This window comes from Mus caroli, unplaced genomic scaffold (genome assembly GCF_978045245.1).
Source record: "Mus caroli unplaced genomic scaffold, Mus_caroli_1 scaffold_12, whole genome shotgun sequence".
Lineage (NCBI taxonomy): Eukaryota > Metazoa > Chordata > Mammalia > Rodentia > Muridae > Mus > Mus caroli.
In genome coordinates, this window is record NW_028227267.1 from 37,229,532 (window position 1) to 37,248,134 (window position 18,603).

The 18,603-nt window shown below is 41.7% G+C and overlaps 1 protein-coding gene and 1 pseudogene across 3 annotated transcripts in view; both read left to right on the forward strand.

The window, feature by feature from the left end:
• The window catches only part of LOC147001755 (uncharacterized), a 347,644-nt gene that overhangs the window by 193,427 nt on the left and 135,614 nt on the right, over positions 1–18,603 (forward strand). The window lies entirely within an intron of this gene.
• LOC147001762 (uncharacterized) lies at positions 11,057–16,804 on the forward strand (annotated as a pseudogene). The gene is made up of 6 exons (XR_015044764.1): positions 11,057–11,241; positions 12,271–12,298; positions 13,609–13,767; positions 14,537–14,701; positions 15,673–15,804; positions 16,497–16,804. The product of XR_015044764.1 is annotated as an uncharacterized LOC147001762 (transcript).

An 18,603-nucleotide genomic window follows, 5' to 3' on the forward strand; every position in this document is an offset into this window, starting at 1 on the left:
TGTAGAGTAGGGACAGGAAAGAAGTCTCTTCCATTAAGAACATTTGTCACTGAACAAAGAATTCTCACCTGAGGAATACCGAATGGCAGAGAAGCACCTAAAAAAAGGTTCAACATCCTTAATCATCAGGGAAATGCAACTCAAAACAACCCTGAGATTCCACCTCACACCAGTCAGAATGTCTAGGATCAAAAATTCAGGTGACAGCAGATGCTGGCGAGGATGTGGAGAAAGTTTAACACTCCTCCATTGTTGGTGGGATTGCAAGCTTTTACAACCACTCTGTAAATCAGTCTGGCTATTCCTTAGAAAATTGGACATAGTACTACTGGAGGATCCAGCAATACCTACTCCTGGGCATATATCCAGAAGATGTCCCAACCAGTAAGAAGGACACATGCTCGACTATGTTCATAGCAGCCTTATTTATAATAGCCAGAAGCTGGAAAGAACCCAGATGCCCCTCAACAGAGGAATGGATACAGAAAATGTGGTACATTTACACAATGGAGTACTACTACTCAGCTATTAAAAAGAATGAATTTATGAAATTCCTAGCCAAGTGGATGGACCTGGAGGGCATCATCCTGAGTGAGGTAACACAATCACAAAGGAACTCACACAATATGTACTCACTGATAAGTGGATATTAGCCCAAAACTTAGGATACCCAAGATATAAGATACAGTTTGATAAACACATGAAACTCAAGAAGAATGAACACTGAAGTGTGGACACTATGCCCCTCCTTAGAACTGGGAACAGAACACCCATGGAAGGAGTTACAGAGACAAAGTTTGGAGCTGTGACAAAAGGATGGACCATCTAGAGACTGCCATATCCAGGGATCCACCCCATAATCAGCTTCCAAACCCTGACACAATTGCATACACTAGCAAGATTTTGCTGAAAGGACTTAGATATAGCTGTCTCTTGTGAGACTATGCCGGGGCCTGGCAAACACAGAAGTGGATGCTCACAGTCAGCTAGTGGATGGATCACAGGGCCTCCAATGGAGGAGCTGGAGAAAGTACCCAAGGAGCTGAAGGGATCCGCAACCCTATGGGTGGAACAACATTATGAATTAACCAGTACCCTGGAGCTCTTGACTCTAGCTGCATATGTATCAAAAGATGGCCTAGTCGGCCATCACTGGAAAGAGAGGCCTATTGGACATGCAAACTTTATATGCCCCAGTACAGGGGAACTCCAGGGCCAAAAAAAAAAAAAAAAAAAAAAAAAAACAAAACTGGGAATGGGTGGGTAGGGAAGTGGGGGGACGGTATGGGGGACTTTTGGGATAGCATTGGAAATGTAATTGAGGAAAAGATGTAATAAAAAATATTTTTAAAAAAGTAATAAAGGCACAGAAATTCAAAAAAAAAAAAAAAGAATTTGTCTATCTACCAGAGGACCCAGTAGGCATCTAACAATCCTATTAATGAGTCTCTTGGTTGAACACCATGCCCTCTTCTGGCTTCTGGAGGAATTGCATGCATTTGGTGCACAGTTGTGGTCATGGTGGGGTTTCTAGAGACCCGCTGGGTGCCAATGGGGGCCTGCCCCATGTGCCTGGCTTGCTTGCTTTTTGCCGGTTTTGCTGGTACCAGGTGCGGGCTGCAGCAGGCCAAACATACATATAATAAAAAAAATTAAAAATAGCAACGCTCCAAATTCAAACAAATAAACAAAACCCAAAAGTGCTCCAAATGTGTAGTCACACTAATATTGCCTAAAAAGAAAGCCATGTCTCAACATGCCTGGGAAATCTCAACACGGGTAGTTGGGAAGCCCTTTTCTGGAAAGTCAGTATTTCTGCTTTACAGTTATCACCAATGCTGTATTTCAAGGAAATGAGAGGCAGATAGCTCTGGGTTTCCTGATTTCTTATGAACCCCAAATGAATATTCATTTCCTAAGAAGCTTTAGAGCAATACAGTTGTGACTCTAGGAAGTCACTACACAAGAACCTCCCCATCTCCCCTCTGGGAGACCTATGTTTATTGCCCCCGATCCCCACTATCATAAGGGCAGTTGCTTTTGCACTGGTTGAAAACTTAAGGGCCAGTCCCAGTTACATAGAAAAGTCCAGAAGTTACTTTTTCAGGACAGGATGAGCGAAAGTGTGATGGACCTGCCTTTCCTACACCCTTGGGATCTTAGTGTGTGTGCTGGGGAGGGAGGCAGGACACTTCTCCCCTTCCAGGACCCCTCACTCGCCCACCTCTAGTAGCCCCAGCCTTCCCCTACCAGATGGTCTGTCCTCCCTGAGTATCCACCAGTTATGTCTCTGAGTTGGAGGAGAATTTCGTCTCCCACTAAGCTTGCCATACCCCAAGGACCATTTGTGAGAGCTAGTCCCTTTCAAATGTCTCCCTGTAGAAAAACTGAACCTGGAAAGAAAGGAAACAATCTCCAAGCAGATGTCTGACCACCCCCACTGGCATACTGGCAGCATGGGGTTACAGGGTCCTAGGAGCCCCAACCCCTTTCTGTGGCCCCACACCTGTGAACCCTGGTGCTTTCATGCCAGCTTCAGAATTACCCCAGGTCGCCCCGTAACCCGCACGATTAGTCAGGGAGGGCAGCTGAGAACAAAGATATAGGTATAAATATTGAGCCATGACATTGAAGCGCCCGGCTCCTCCCCTCCCCCGCGCCCCAGGCACATTCTGAGCTGCTCTGCAAGCCCGGTCACCTCCTGCTGCTTCCCGCCTGGCGCTCATACCCGAGGTTCCCCCAACAACCTTTTCCTCGCTAAGACTGCACGAGCCCTGCTGGGGAAGAAGTAATTTGGTTTTTCTCCGAGAAACCCGGCCGGATTAGGCATCCAGGGCGAGTAGAGGGGAGGAGGAGGGGAGCTGTTGGAACCCGGTGGAAGTCTCCCGGGCAGTCTGATCACACTTTCTCCTCGTCCTCCTGTCTCCTCCTCCTAAGTGCAGAGATTGTGGGCGGACTCTGTAATCACTGAGGAGGGGGAAGAGGAGGGATTGGAGTTCTCCTGCAGTGATGGCGCGGCGCAGCGCGGCGTGGTGACTTGGATAGGCGGAGTTTCAAGGCTGCTGTGCTTGAAGTCTGTCCTTCTAGCCTGGCGGGCGCGAGTCCAACTCTGTGCCTCCAGGAGGCCTGTAAGGTAGCGAGTGCGCACCCCAGTTCCACTGTATAAAGCCATCAGCCTGCAGCCAGCATGGAGACGGACAGCTTGAGTCGCGCTGATCAGCAGTATAAGGGCTTGATGGAGATCTACTAAGGCGCCTATGAGAAGGTGTCAAGGCCCGCGACTTGAAGAAAGGCTGCCTCTTCGTGAATGTGAAGCACATTTGAGTGCAGACCAGTGAGGAGGGCAAGCAGCTTTCCACCATCAGCGAGGTGGCGATGCTGAGGCACCTGGAGCACCCCAATGTGGTCAGGTGAGCTGGGAGCCCTGGCCATGGGGTCCAGGAAGGTGCTGGGCAAGGGGCAGCTGGTGGCCAAACTAGAGTTAAGAGTTGAGTTTCCCCAGATAAAACCGGTGACCCTGCTAGACAGCGCAGAAAAAGAGACCTGCGGTAGCTTCCAGGCAGCCAAGCTATTCTGAAGAGCTTTTGCTCTGCCTGCCCCAAGGGGTCCAGGGGCACTGGGTGTCTTTTAGGGACAAAATCAGACAACCCCAGAAATGTCCGTCCAGCCCTTACTTAATTTTTCCGTCCATGGGGGAATTTTTGAGAGACAAAGTGAGATAGTTATCCAGCTTGCAGATAATTGGAAGGAAACTTTAAGGGTAGAACATAATGTAAATAAAGTTTAAGAAAATGCAGAAATGTGCAAGAATGTGTTTGCCAATCACACCCACAGTGGTGCCTTTTTTTATATAGTTCTAAATTGGCTTCTGATAGTCTTAGAAGTTCAGAAGTTTAGAGTCTGACACCTAGTGTTAAACATTGTTTGAAAAATGTCTTTCAAGGCTGGGTACTGGGAACACTGAACCAGGAAGATCCAGAGTTCAAGACCCTCCTGAGCTACAAAAGACCCTGTCTGAGAAAAGAAAGGGAGGGGGAGTAGGTAGTAGGGTGGAGGGCGATTGCATCTCAAAAGGTTTTCTGATTGTATCATTTAGTATCTTTGGACTGGTATGATCTGACTTAGAATGCCTCTCTCATTGGTTAGATTTGAGTCTGTGCTTTAGATTCTAAAGCCTCTGTTTTCCCTGGAAGAGTTGTGCAGGTGGGTGGGGGAGGCATTCCTAACCCACTCTCCTGTGATTGAAGAGAATGGTGTTTTCTTAAAGATGCTGGGATTTCCCCATTGTGCCTTTTCTCATTCTCTTATTTAAACAGATGCATAGCTGGAAGTTAAAAGGGAAAGCACAGCCTTTTCTACATTAGGTGATGAGTTAACATTCTCAGGTCTTCTTTTTAGAGGGGTGATCTTGGCATATTCATCCTGTCTTCTCATTCCTGTAGGGATTACTTAAAACAAATATGTGCCTACTGAATACCCTGGTGTATCCCAGGCTTGATGAGCCAATAGTGTCCTGCACACAGATTTGCTCTAGTTTTATGGTACGTAATCTTGAATTCTGGAGCCCTTGTCAGAATAAGACTGTACAGCCAGAGTGTTCCCATTCCACAGGTGAGTTCTGTTTGTCATTGTTATAGACTGTCTGAATCTATCTTTGGTGAAAGTATTCCATGACCACTGTGTGCTCCCTGAGATTTGTGTTTACTCCTTCAGGTTAGTCCAGCCTTGAGTAGACTTTGTAGGTACAGATAGAACCAGAGGCTGATGGACACCTCTTCCAAATGACTAACTTGTCCAGTCACTGGCTTTTAAGCTTTTCCCATGTTATTTTATTTCGGGATTATCAAATTAACTCCTTTGTTTTCTGGAGGTCATCTGCAGACTTTGAAATGATAATCCCACTCAATCTCCAGCTCCCTGGTCCTGGCATTCCTGAGCACTGGGGCATCGAGCCTTCACAGGACTAAGGACCTTTTCTCTCATTGATGACCAACAAAGCCATCCTCTCCTAAATATGCAGCTAGAAAAATGGTTCTCTCCATATGTACTCTTGGGCTAGTGCTTTAGTCCTTAAGATCACTCGGGGTACGGGTTGGTTCATATTGTTCCTCCTATGGGGCTGCAAAACCCTTCAGTACCTTCGGTCCTTACTCTATCTCCACTACTGCAGTCCCTGTGATCAGTCCAATGGTTGGCTGAGAGCATCCTCCTCAGTATTTGACAGGCACTAACAGAGACTCTCAGGAGATAGCTATACCAGGCTCTGGTCAGCAAGCTCTTATTGGCATCCACAGTAGCACCTGGGATTAGTGAAACTCTAGGGAATGGTTAGACAGATGGGGCAGTTTCTCCATGACCTTTCATTCAGTCTCTGCTCCACACTTTGTCTCTCTGTATCCACCCATGGGTATTTTGTTCCCCCTTCTAAGAAGAACCAAAGTTTCCACATTTTTGTCTTCCTTATTTTGAGCTTCATGTGGGCTGTTAATTGTATCTTGGATATTCCAAGCTTCAGGGCTAGTATCCACTTATAAGTGAGTGCATACCATGTGTGTTCTTTTCTGATTGAGTTACCTCACTCAGGATGATATTTTCTAGTTCTATCCATTTGCCTAGGAATTTTATAAATTCATTGTTTTTAATAGCTGAATAGTACTCCATTGTGTAATTACATCACATTTTCTGCATCCATTCCTCTGTTGAGGGACATCTGGGTTCTTTCCAGCTACTGGCTATTATAATAAGGCTGCTATGAAAATAGTGGAGCATGTGTCATTATTACATGTTGGAGCATCTTCTCGGTATATGCCCAGGAGTGATATTGCTGGGTCCTCAGGTAGTACTATATCCAGTTTTCTGAGGAACCACAAAAATGATTTCCAGAGTGGTTTTCAACCATCAGTGGACTCAGTTCCCAAATAAAAGGACATAGTCTAAAAGACTCGAAAAGTAAACAGCACCCAGGATTTTGCTGCATACAGGATATGCACCTCACTGACAAAGACAGATACTACCTTAGAATTTAAAGCTGAAAAATAATTTCCCAGACTAATGTTCCCAAGAAATAAGATGAAGTAGGCATTCTAATATCAAATAAAATCGAGTTTCTGCCTAAGTTTTTAAAAAAGATAAGGAAGGACACTTCATATTCATCAAAGGAAAAATCTACCGATATGAACTGCCAATTCTGAACATCTATGCTCCAATTGCAAGGGCAACCAAAGCCAGAAAAGAAATTTTACTAAAGTTCAAAGCACACATTGTAACTCACACAACAAGGGAGGGAGAGGTCAAGTACCCCACTCTTATCAATGGTCAGATCATGGATACAGAATCTAAACAGAGACACATTGAACCTAACAGAAGTTATGAACTAAATTGATTTAACAGATATCTATAGAACATTTCATCCTAAATCAAAAGAATATACCTTCTTCTCCACACCTCATGTCACCTTCTACAAAGTTGAACATATAAATGTTCACAAAACAGGCCACAACAGATACAAAAAATTGAAATAATCTGATGCAACCTATCATATCACCACGGACTAAGGCTGGTCTTCAATAACAACAAAAACAACAGAAAGCCTACATACACATGGAAACTAAACAATGCTTTCCTCAATTATAACTTGGCCAAGGAGGAAATGAAGAAAGAAATTAAAGACTTTTTAGAATTTAGTGAAAACAAAATTACAACACACCCAAACTTATGGGACACAATAAAAACCATGTTAAGTGGAAAACTCATAGCTCTGAGTACCTCCTAAAAGAAACTGGAGAGAGTATATACTAGCAGCTTGACCGAACATCTGAAAATTCTAGAGCAAACAGAAGCAAATATACCCAAGAGGAGTAGATGGCAGGAAATAATCAAACTCAGGGCTGAAATCAACCAACCAACCAACCAACCAAACAAACAAACAAAAAACTATACAATGAATCAAGAAAACAAGGCACTGATTCTTTGACAAAATCAACAAGATAGAAAATCCCTTATCCAGACTAACCTGATGGCACAGAGACAGTATTGAAATTAACAAAATCAGAAATGAAAAAGGAGACATAATGACAGAAACCAACGTAATCAAAAAAAAAAAAAAACAACAAAAAAAAACAAACAACCAATCATCAAATCCTACTACAAAGCTGTAGTCAACAAAACTGGAAAATCTGTTTGAAATGGACAATTATCTTAACAGATACCAGGTACCAAAATTAAATCAGGATCAGATAAACCATGTGAACTGTCCTATAACCCCTAAAGAAATAGAAGCAATGGTAAAATCTCCCAACCAACAATAGCTCCGGACCAGATGGGTTTAGTGCAGAATTCTTTCAAACCTTCAAAGAAGACCTAATACCAATTCCCTTCAAACTATTCCACAAAATAGAAACAAAAGAAATAATACCCAATGTGCTCTATGGAGCCACAGTTACACTGATAACAAAGCCACAAAAAACAAAGAACTTCTGAATTTCATTTATGGATACCAGTGCAAAATTATGCATTTCACTTCTCAAAAACCAAAACCAAGAACAAATCATGAAGATCATTCATCATTATCAAGTGGATTTCATCCCATGGATGGAGGAATGGTTCCATTTACAGAAATCCCTCTGCATAATCCATTATCTAAAAAAAAAATCCCAAGAAAAACACTACATGATCATTTCATGCTGAGAAAGCATTTGACAAAATTCAACATCTATTTATGATAAAAGTCTAGGGAACATCAGATGTTCATGGCCCATACCTAAACATAGTATAATTGATATCCAACAAACCTGTAGCCAACATCAAACTAAAGGGAGAGAAACTGGAAGCAATCCCACTAAAATGAGGGAGTAGACAAGGCTGCCTTCTCAGTCCCTACCTATTCAATATTGTGCTCAGAGTCCTAGCCAGAGCAATTAGACAACATTAGGAGGACAAAGGGATACAAATTGGAAAGGAAGAAATTAAAATACCACTATTTGCAGATGATAGGATCATATACTTAACTGACCACAAAAGTTCCAACAGAGAATTCCTTCTTTTTTTTTCTTTCTTCTATTTAAAAAAATTTTTTCCTTTATATATTTTAAACTCCAGATTTTTTTGATTCTTGTTTTTGTTTTGTTTTGTTTTGTTTTGTTTTGTTTTGTTTTGTTTTGTTTCAAGACTGGGTTTCTCTGTGTAACCCTGGCTGTCCTGGAACTCACTTTATAGGCCAGGCTGGCCTGGAACTCAGAAATCTGCCTGCCTCTGCCTCCTGAGTGCTGGAATTAAAGGTGTGAGTCACCATGCCAGGCTAAAATCCAGATTTTTTTCCTCTCCTGGTCCACCACCATACCATATCCCATACCACCACCCCCAACCCCCTGTGTCCACAGGATATCCCCACCCCCACGCCCACCCCCACCAGACCTTTGAACTCTCTAGGGCCTCCATTCTCTTGAGGATTATGTGCATTTTCTCTGACTGAATCCACACCTGACAGTCCTCTGCTGTATATATTTTGGGGGCCTCATAACAGCTATTGTATGCAGCCTGGTTGGTATTGCAGCATCTGAGAGATCTCCAGGGTCCATGTTTACTGAGTGTTCTTGTCCTCCAACAGGGTTGCCCTCCCCCCTCCTCAGCTTCTTCCAGCTTTCCAACAACAGGGGTTAGCAGCTTCCCATAATTCAACCACAGGGGTCAGCACACAACCAATGATTAGAAGCACTGACCACTAGAGAACTACTAAACCTGATATACAACTTCAGCAAAGTGGCTGGATATGAATTATATCAAACAAATCAGTATCCTTAATTTACTCAAAAAATAAACAGGCTGAGAAACAAATTAGGGAAACCACATCCTTCTCAATAGTCACAAACAAAAGAAAATACCTTGAAAGAGACTCTAACCAGGCAAGTGAAATATCTGTATGACAAGAACTTCAAGTCTCTGAAGAAAGAAATCAAAGAACATCTCAGAAGATAGAAAGATCTCCCCTTCTCATGGATTGGCAGGATTGATATAGTAAAAATGGTCATCATGCATCTGCAGATTCAATGCAATCCCCATCAAAATTCCAAATCAATTGTTCTTATACTTAGAAAAGCAATTTGCAAATTCATTTAGAATAACAAAAAAAATATGACATAGAAGAGTGAACAAAAGAGTCACAGGAGGAAATGTGGAGACAAGCTGTGGAACTGAGACTGAAGCAAAGGCCATCCTGAGAATTCCCACCTGGGGATCCATCCCATATACAGACACCAAACTCAGACACTATCAAAGATGCGAAGAAGTGTTTGATGACAGGAGCCTGCTACAGCTGTCTCCTCAGAGGCTCTGCCTAAGACTGATGAATACAGAAACAGATGCTTGCAGCAACACTTTGGAATGAGCATAGGGTCCCCAATTGAGGAGTTAGAGAAAGGACTGAAGGGGCTAAATGGATTTGCAACAATTGGAAGAACAACAATGTCAACCAACCAGATACTCCAGAGCTCACAGGAACTGAACCACCAATCAAAGAGTACCTATGGAGCAACCCAAGGCTCTAGCTACATATGCAGCAGACAATGGCCTTGTCAGACATTAATGGGAAGAGAGGCCCTTGTTCCTTTGAAAGTTCAATGCCCCAGTATAGGGGAATGCCTGGGCAAGGAGACAGCAGTGTTTGTGTGAGTGGGGAACTCTCTCATAGATGCAGATGGAGGGGGCATGAGATAACAGGTTTTGAACCAGAAACCAGGAAACAGGATAAAATTTGAAGTGTAAGATTAAAATATTTTAAAATATAAAAACAAAATTAATTGAAGACCCAGAAATTTAACCATACATATCGACACATGATCTTTGACAAAGAAGCCAAAACTTTACAATGGAAAAAAGAAAGCATCTTCAATAAATGGTGCTGGTCCTACTGTCAGTAAGTAAGTATGTAGAAAAATGAAAGTAGATCCATATTTGTCACCAGGAATAAAACTCAAGGCCAGGTGGATCAAAGACTTCAACATAAAACCAGATTCACTGAATCTAATTGAAGAGAAATTGAGAAAGAGCTTCAAACTCACAGGAGTAGGGGCAAATTTTCTAAATACGCTCCGATGGCTCAGGTTCTAACATCAAACATTGATAAATGGGACCTCATGAGACTGAAAAACTTATGTAAGGCAAAGGGCATAGTCAGTAGGACAAATTGGTAACCTACATAATGGCAAAAAAATTTCACTAACCTTACATTCCAAAATATCTAAAGAACTCAAGTAGATAAACACCAAAAAGAAAAGAACCCAGTCTGAAAGTCGCAAAGAACTATAGAAAAAAATCAAAACAAGGAAACTTGAATGGCTGAGACGCAGTTAAAGAAATGTGGAAAGTCCTTAGTCTTCCGGGAAATGAAAACCAAAGCAATTGAGATTGGTATAAGGCCGTATACTTTCCAATAAAGAATGGCCAAGATCAAAAACTGGCAAAAGCACATGTTGGTGAGAATGTGAGAAAAGAGAATCAAAACTTCATTTCTGGTGGGCATGCAAAGTACTATGACAACTATGGAAATCAATCTGGAGGTTCCTCAGAAAATTCGAAATAGATCTGCCTGAAGGCCAAAGACTTACCTTCATGGCCTATGGCTTCCGAATTTCATGTTTCATCCAATGGCATATTATTTAGATCTTCCTATTGGGCTTCGACTTTGATCTTGGTAAGCATTTGGTCTCTGATTCTCAAACAGTTCTCTGTCCTCACACTTTTTTGAGGTATCGCCAACCCCAGGGACATATTTTTTCCTTCAAATTTCTCCAAATTTGGGGACTTCTAATATTTGGGGAAACTGAGTGACAAAAGCAATGTATGCTGAGCACTTTAGTGTCCAGTGCATATGAAACTATGTGTGTTTAGATATGGTAATCCTCTAGAACATACTTTATGAAAGAAGCAGTATGCTCTTAGGTTCCCTGTTTGACCTCACTTAACTTTGCCAGCTTTGTAGGCTGCAGTACTGCTGCTCTGAGAATAATCAGAAACTCCTGGAATAGATGCCTCATGTCTCATTGCCTTTGCCAGGGTTAGGACACTAGTGGGAGTAGGTTTGATGGAACATTAACAAAACCAGTGCTTCTTGTGAACCATCTGAATGAAGTACCATGTTCCAGGACAGTTCTGTATGAACTTGTCATATCCAGGAAATGGAGCAAGAGAAAAGCCAAGCAAAAGACATCCTTTTACAGCACCCTCGACACCTTTTCACAGGACAGGGTAAGTTAGCTTTGGTAGAAGAAGAGATGTTCTGAGATAGTTGCCCCTCATCTGATCAGAGAATAAGAGTTCATGAATTTTGGGGAAACATTGTGAGTGTGGGGTTGCAGTAAGCATCATGTAATGTGAATGAGCAAAAACTATATTAATACAAAAACAAAATTAAAGTTTTATCAAAATGGGGCAAAATATATTGTTCTACTAACTCTAGTATGTATACACCGGCAAACACTTTAACATCTAGAAGGGCTAGATGTTGTAAAGTAGGGTGACTTTGTCATTGACACATACTGTGTACATAGCAAAGATGAATAAAATGGAGGACTTGCACCCCAAAGATCCATTATTCCCCTCACATCAAAGTGACTGTGCCAACTTTAATAGAAATCTAGAGGCTTCTTTTCATCCTGGTCTCAGGGCTCATCCATAATACAGTACCAAACAAGCCCTGGCCATGTGTTCCTCTGTTACTGGCATATTTCTGCCTCAGGGTTCAGAGACACTGAAGGGCCCACTTTGGCCTTCCAGGGCAGCCATTCTTTCAGCTATACCAGGCCCTCTGCCACCTAAATGGAGACTTCCACATAGGCCTGTCATCTCAAAAACAGAAGCTAATTTAATCCAAAATATTGAGATGCCACTCTACAGTCATGTTGAGTTGGTTCCATGAGATCATACAAGGTAACTAATGTTTCTGTGACTGTTTCCCTTATTTGAAATTGAGTAATGAGATCATCTGAGGAGTAACCACTTCTGACTAACATGAATGACAGGACTGTACAGAGCATGAGCTTAACGTTCTAGGTACAGTGCAAATAACTGGGGGAATTAACAACAAAAACCAAAGGAAACAATAGGAATACTAACAACAACATTTTTTCAAAAAAATACTGAGTGCTGGGATTAAAGGCATGTACCCACTCTGGCTAGCTTTATATGTAATAAAAACCAAACAAACAACCCTTTTACAGTTCTATCAGTTGCAGTAGAGGGAGCTGTGTGATACTGTGTGCTGCTTTCTTTCCCCAGATACCTCAGGTCTTCAGTCTTCTACCAGGTGAGCTGGACCTAAGAGCAGCCTAGTTGACTTTCCTACTGGCATGGCATGATTCTGCAAAAATCCTTTTCATGATAAGAAAAAGTAGGGAGGAGACCCCTTGTTGGTGCATCCAGAATCCTTTAGGCCGGGAAACAACCAAGCCACAGATAGTGAAAAACCAAAGGAAAAATCACATTGCCAAAATATGGGCTCCATATTGGAAGAAAAGGCCCTCAACTTCTAAGGTATCAACAATATCTGCCCCTCAATTGTGAGCTCTGCATGTTGGTATTGTGTGGCTCCAGGTGGTAGTCAAAGGCAGATGTCTTCCCGCAAAAGACATACATGATTTTTCATCTTGCATCTGTGAGGATAGGTTTCATTATAGCACAGATTCAGCACACCCAGCATAAGAACACAGAAGCCTCAGATGACAAAGCCAAAGGGACTCCATCCTGAACTTATAGACCCATTAAAATTGAAGTTTAACCTGAACTCAGGCCATTCCACTCCTTGCCCTACCTCCTGAGTTTTATGTTTGCTATGAGTAGAGAATTATGATACAACCCCAGCATCCCATGCCTGCACTTGGGAATTCAGGAAGACTGATATTAGAGAGCTGATGGCTATGAGGCTACAATGCAGTACAGTCCAGGTTGACCTTTCCTCAATGATGTCCACTTTAATTGTCTGGTTGTATTTTAGAAAGGGAGGGTGTGCAAGTTAATAATTTGAAGATGGGACAGGAAGTTTACCACTTTATATTTGTCCTGTCGCTGAGCCCCTATGTTCCAAAGAAAAGGGAGTTTTCCTTGCAAAAGATGGGATTATAAACAGGAGATTTTTTGAAACACATGGATATGTATATAGGAACAATACCAAGTATCAAGATATGCATAGTAACAAGATATTATCCAGATTTTATACAATTAAAGGTATAGGAGAAAGATACTGGCCTTTGTGAAACAGGGAAAACCTGGGGAATTAGACTGTATGTCACATGAATTCACTCAGATAGTATATTTATTATTGAGAAATATCTCTTCACCATCCCTAGAGATTTGGATGCTAACAAAAATCTCTTCTGCATATCAGGGTCCTAATCAATGCTTCCCATCGAAAGCACTTGTCTTTTAATGAAGCATATGAAAAATCTCTGAATTTAGAAAGAGAGGTTGCAATAGGGTATTTGCCAGGTCACAGGAGAGGCTCTAGGAAATGCACAACAGAAACTGGTAAATTTGGGGAGATCTAGTTATCAAATAGGCCTTAGCCTTTCTCAGTGACATCATCAGTAATGCCTTCCTTGGACAATCTCTTGTATCTAGGATAGAACTAGAATCTTCTGTGATGTCACCTGTGTTGTGGCTACAGCAACTGCCTGTGGGATATTCCTTCAGTGCCTTTTGGGTTCTCAATCAGGCATGTTTTCCTGGCTGCGCAGGCAATTTCACAAGGAGAATGGTGATCAAGGAGAGACCAGACCAAGACAGAAGGAATCTGGCATCCTTTCTTGTAAAAACAGAAGAAGGAAATCATTCTGGGGAAGGCACAGTGAGTCTTGGGCAGAGTTTGGGAAATTCTGGAACAGGGTGGCTTGAGCTGAGCTTTCCCTGAGTAGATATTAAGAGCTGGAGCCTTGGACTTTCTTAATGACAGACCAAGAGACTAAAATTTCTGAAAATTCATTTGACAGAGCCAGGAATTGACAATCCTGCAGCTTCTTTTCTAGGAGCCATTTAATTTCATTTAGAGTGTCAAAGAATGCCCTGAGAAGGCACTATGAGAATAACAATGTGTCGCTTATTGGTAGGGAGTTGAAGCACTTCATCTTCTAGATTATTGTAGGATACATGAGTCTCTGATGCAGAGAACAGAGGAGGATTCTAATCTGGTCATTTGTTGATGTCTCAGCCACTTTGAGTTTGAACACACATGACTAGGTATTGATGGTTTTCTTGGCATAACATATGACATGAGCTGAAATTGTTCCCCAAATCTTTATGTGTGAGGCAGCTTATGGATTTCAGGGCAAGGGGTAATGTAATAAAGAGTGTGTGTTAGTTGTGACCAACAGTGGTGGTTGGGAAGAGGAATATAACTTAGCAGACCAGCTCAAATATAGCCTTTCTGCTTTTTCAGTGATTAATCCTGTCTCTAGCTTTTCTCTTCCTCAACCTTCTCTTTGGGACTCAGAATGGTCTCCCCTGCTCTGGGCCATCAACTATGCAAATGCATTTGTGTTTATCTATCTTCAGTGTCTGCTGGTAAAACATCACCCCAAAATTGCAACATCACTAATCATATGAAGAATATGAATAAAGTAGAAGATATGAAATTTTATATCAGGAAGATAAATGCTGAGAGATTAGAACTTTTTTGAATCTTGGACATTGACATGAATACTGATTTGAACTACAGGTAAAATTATGCCCTGTATCCTGTTGACTCTATTGTGCCCTCTCTGTTAACCCACATTTTCTCTCATAATGGAGTGTGTCATCTCTCACATTCATTATAAGAAGTCTTGACAGTTGTTAAATTGTTGGATAAGAGCTGTGTGTTCTATGGTCATCCTCTTTTGTACTTGCCCTTGCTGTGCTTGGAGTCTGATTGGTTTTGTTAACAACTGGTCACAATTGCTGCCTTACTGTGTAAGAATGCAATGTCTGCAGGCCATTATTGCTTTAATATAATTTTGTTCATTGTACTCTCAGACTGTGGAACCTACCTGGATTTATTTGGCGTTTTAACTTGTGTGTGTGTATGTGTGTGTGTGTGTGTGTGTGTGTGTGTGTGTGTGAAGTTAGTTGTTTGTGTTTTGTTCAGGATCTGGGGTTCTGAGACCTTGGATGGGATCTGAGGATTTGTGTGATGCACAGTTTGTAGTGCATGGTAGTGTTGAGTCCTTAGAGGCCCAAGTTGATCATCAGGGTACTTTGTTCCCTGTGTTTACCTTGGTATCACAAGGAATCTCCTGGGGTAGGAGGTGTTATAAAGCCTTTTTCTTTGTAAATACTAGTTATGTCCTCTGAGAATTCATTTAGCAATTGGATCAAAGGATTATCCCTGCCTTAAAACTAAGAGGAGAAAAATCCTTATATCTAAGGACCAAAGCCTGTGGCACAGTCTAGTAGAAACATCTCACAGAACTAGTATATTCTTTCAGGCTCACAAAAGAAGCTCTTGAAGGTCAGCCATCTCCATTTGGTCGCCTGGCTCTGCTGTCCTCTGCACAAGATATTTAATCAGTACCAATAGGACCCACTTTGAAGGAGCAATGATGTGGCATACAATTGGCTTGGGTAGTCCAGATACAGCCTTTTTGCACATGATACTTGATTGCTTTAGTTCAGAGGATTATTTACTCTTTGGGCCATGCTCTACCACAGGATGAACATTGAATTCGCCATCATTAAATCACAACATGAGAAGACAATTTTAGATATGGAAAAAATGACACAGTCAATAAGTGATACCATTGAGATGTACAAGGAATTCATAGAAGATAAAGATTCATACAGGTGAGTCCCAGACACAGCTGAGACCCTGAACTAGGCAGGGAATGCTTGTGGACTTCCAGGACTTTGAACAAAAGTAAGAGCTCTAGTTCTATACTATCTGTTTCTTAATAGGAGACCTCCCTTGAGGCAAGGGTCTTGGATTTGTACCTCTTGGACTCATTTTTCCTAAGTGTGAAGATTGTCCAAGACAGTCAGTCTTTATTCTTCCAAATTCAGGATCCTCTGTGTAGAACCAATTTCCACCATGCTGGGAATCTCAAGCAACCCTGACCTCTAGGGTTCTGACAGCAGATTAAAAGATCTGGGATCCATGACAAAAATCGAAAGAGTTTATACCTTTTGGGTCTCCTCTCCTCCCTCAGAGGGGATTTGCACTCTTCCTGCTGATGGTTTTCTGGTACCACAGACATATAAGCAACCATGAGGTACATTTCCTCCTCTGTGATGTACATGGGGCACTCTTAGTGTCAGGGTTTTCAGAAGTCCTTTGATTCTTGTGGCATGTGGCTGGTCCCTGGATTTGACCTGCCTCTATTTTGGACTGATGGGTATACTGTGGACTCTAGTCTGGGGCTGTCTGAGGATCTGGGCCCTTGCAGAGATCATAGTACTTGGTGGAGTGGCATGCAAATAGAAGCTTGCTGGGAATCACCTTTTTTGTTTGTTTGTTTGTTTGTTTGTTTTTGGTTCAGCTTCAAGCACACCTACCTCCTGAAAGAATGCAATCAATTGAAGGAAAAAGTAAGGATGTTGCTGAATGAGAACAGAAAGCTGCTGGTAGAGCAGGCTGACCAGAAAGCATCCTATGGTGAAGAAAAGAGGTTCTGTGATGAGACCTCCAAGGACATACATCCCAAGTGCTAAGCAGTAGCAGGTAGGATGATGTGTATCAGAGGCAGATTGCCCTCATTGCTAACCATAAACATAGACAATCCAATGAAACATCCACCAACTTATCCAGGCACTCCCCTGTGTCTCCTCCAAGTGTTTATTTAGGTGATCATCTACAAGGCTTTCTCTGGAGGTAGCCTTTTTCAAGAAACTATATGTTTAGCAAGCAAATTTTTCTGCCCTGCTATAATCTGCAGTTCACTAGGGGAGATTAGTTGATTACACATCACAACTCTACATGATATTAAGTTTGAAGGGTGCTGTGCTGGAGTCCTTCTTCAGATCGGTGGAGAGCTTTGAAGGAAGAAGTAAAGTCCTGAAGCTCATTTGCTTTATGGGCATCAGGTAGGTTTCTAGGTAGGAAATAGATTGCAGGGATGATAGCTTAGTGGAACTGACAAATATGTGGATTTCATTGTAGCCTTTTGGAAGTTTTTGTCCCCCACCCCAACCTTTTCCCCTGTAGATCTTGATTCACACTGAGTGAACCTGAGTAGCAGCATGTCAGTCCTATTTTCTTTGAGTGCTGTTGGAGTTTTCCTTCCTGGGCCTTGTGGTCTGGAGCTGGCTGAATGAGCAGGGATGTAGGAAAGGCTTCTCACAATCTCAGTTGGTGTGAGAGTTTTGAGACTTCATGTAAAAATTTCTCCATATATACCCCTCATCTGACCAAGAATGTTTTATAGGGATTTCTATTTCTCTAGTAAGAATACTAGAGTTGAAATTCTCAGTTTAAATATCTGCTCTGCATAGTCTAAAATATTTGTTCATCTAGCATGATAGATTCTTCATTGTTTTTTGCTCCCTTATGTTTTTATGTGTGTGTGTGTTTGTGTATGTGTGTTTATGGGTGCTTATGCCAATCTGTACCTTTGTGGGTATTTTGTAAGGCCAGTTAAGGACATCTGATTTTGTGTAGTCATTCTTAACTTATTTCTTTGGGCCTAGGTCTCTCAATAAACCTGATACTTCCTGTTGTTCGATGTCCAGTAGACTTTTCATCTCCTGTCCACTACCAGGTGGACATCTGTCTCTTATTTAAACCAACAAATCATTAAGCAATACTACTATTTTTAAACTAAGTATTAGATTTTTTCATTTTTCCTGCTTAGAGTTATTGCCTGGGAGATTCTGGCTGTTCTTATTGGCTTAACCATGGGCATACATAGAAGCCTACAGGACATCATTCTGCTGACATTGTTTTGCTAACTATATTTTGGGCATGGCTCTGTTTCAGGATAGATTCTCAGAGTTGTGTAGAGTGCTGCATTTCAGATATGTCACAACAGGTCATCTAACTAGATTTCTCCTGACTGATTTTGAGAATGATTTAATATCATATAATAAGTAAGGTGTTGCAAACTTCCTGAGTAATGATCAAAGTCACAGTCTTCCTCAGATGCTAAAAAGGACTCAGTGTAGGTTTAGTGAGGGGACTGTGATGAGTCACAATGGGGCTTACTGGAGGCTATAGGTAGAAAGCTCTTTCTTGGCAATTTAGTGCTACGTTGTCCAGGATATCTGGGTAGAGATTTTAATGTCCTTGTAGAACCAGCAAGTATTTGCATAGAAAAAGTTTCTAAAGAGGACATAAGTACAGGTCAGAGCTGCAAAGCCCCCTTGAGTCTAAAACCCTTGTACACATCATAGGTCCCACTACATGCTCATACAACAAAAATATGCTAGATAATAGCAAGAATTTCATTGATGTATGTGTTTTTGTTTCAGTCTTTTTGTGCTATGTGGTGTGTGTGTTGGGGTGTGTTTGTGTGTGTTTGTGTGTGTGTGTGTGTACCAGCTGTGACTCAGTGTGTTTATTCTAAGTTGTGTGTTTGTATAATGCAAAATGCCTTTGTAAGTGTTTGTGGTATGGATATATACAACTGTGTTTCTATGTCTATATGTGTT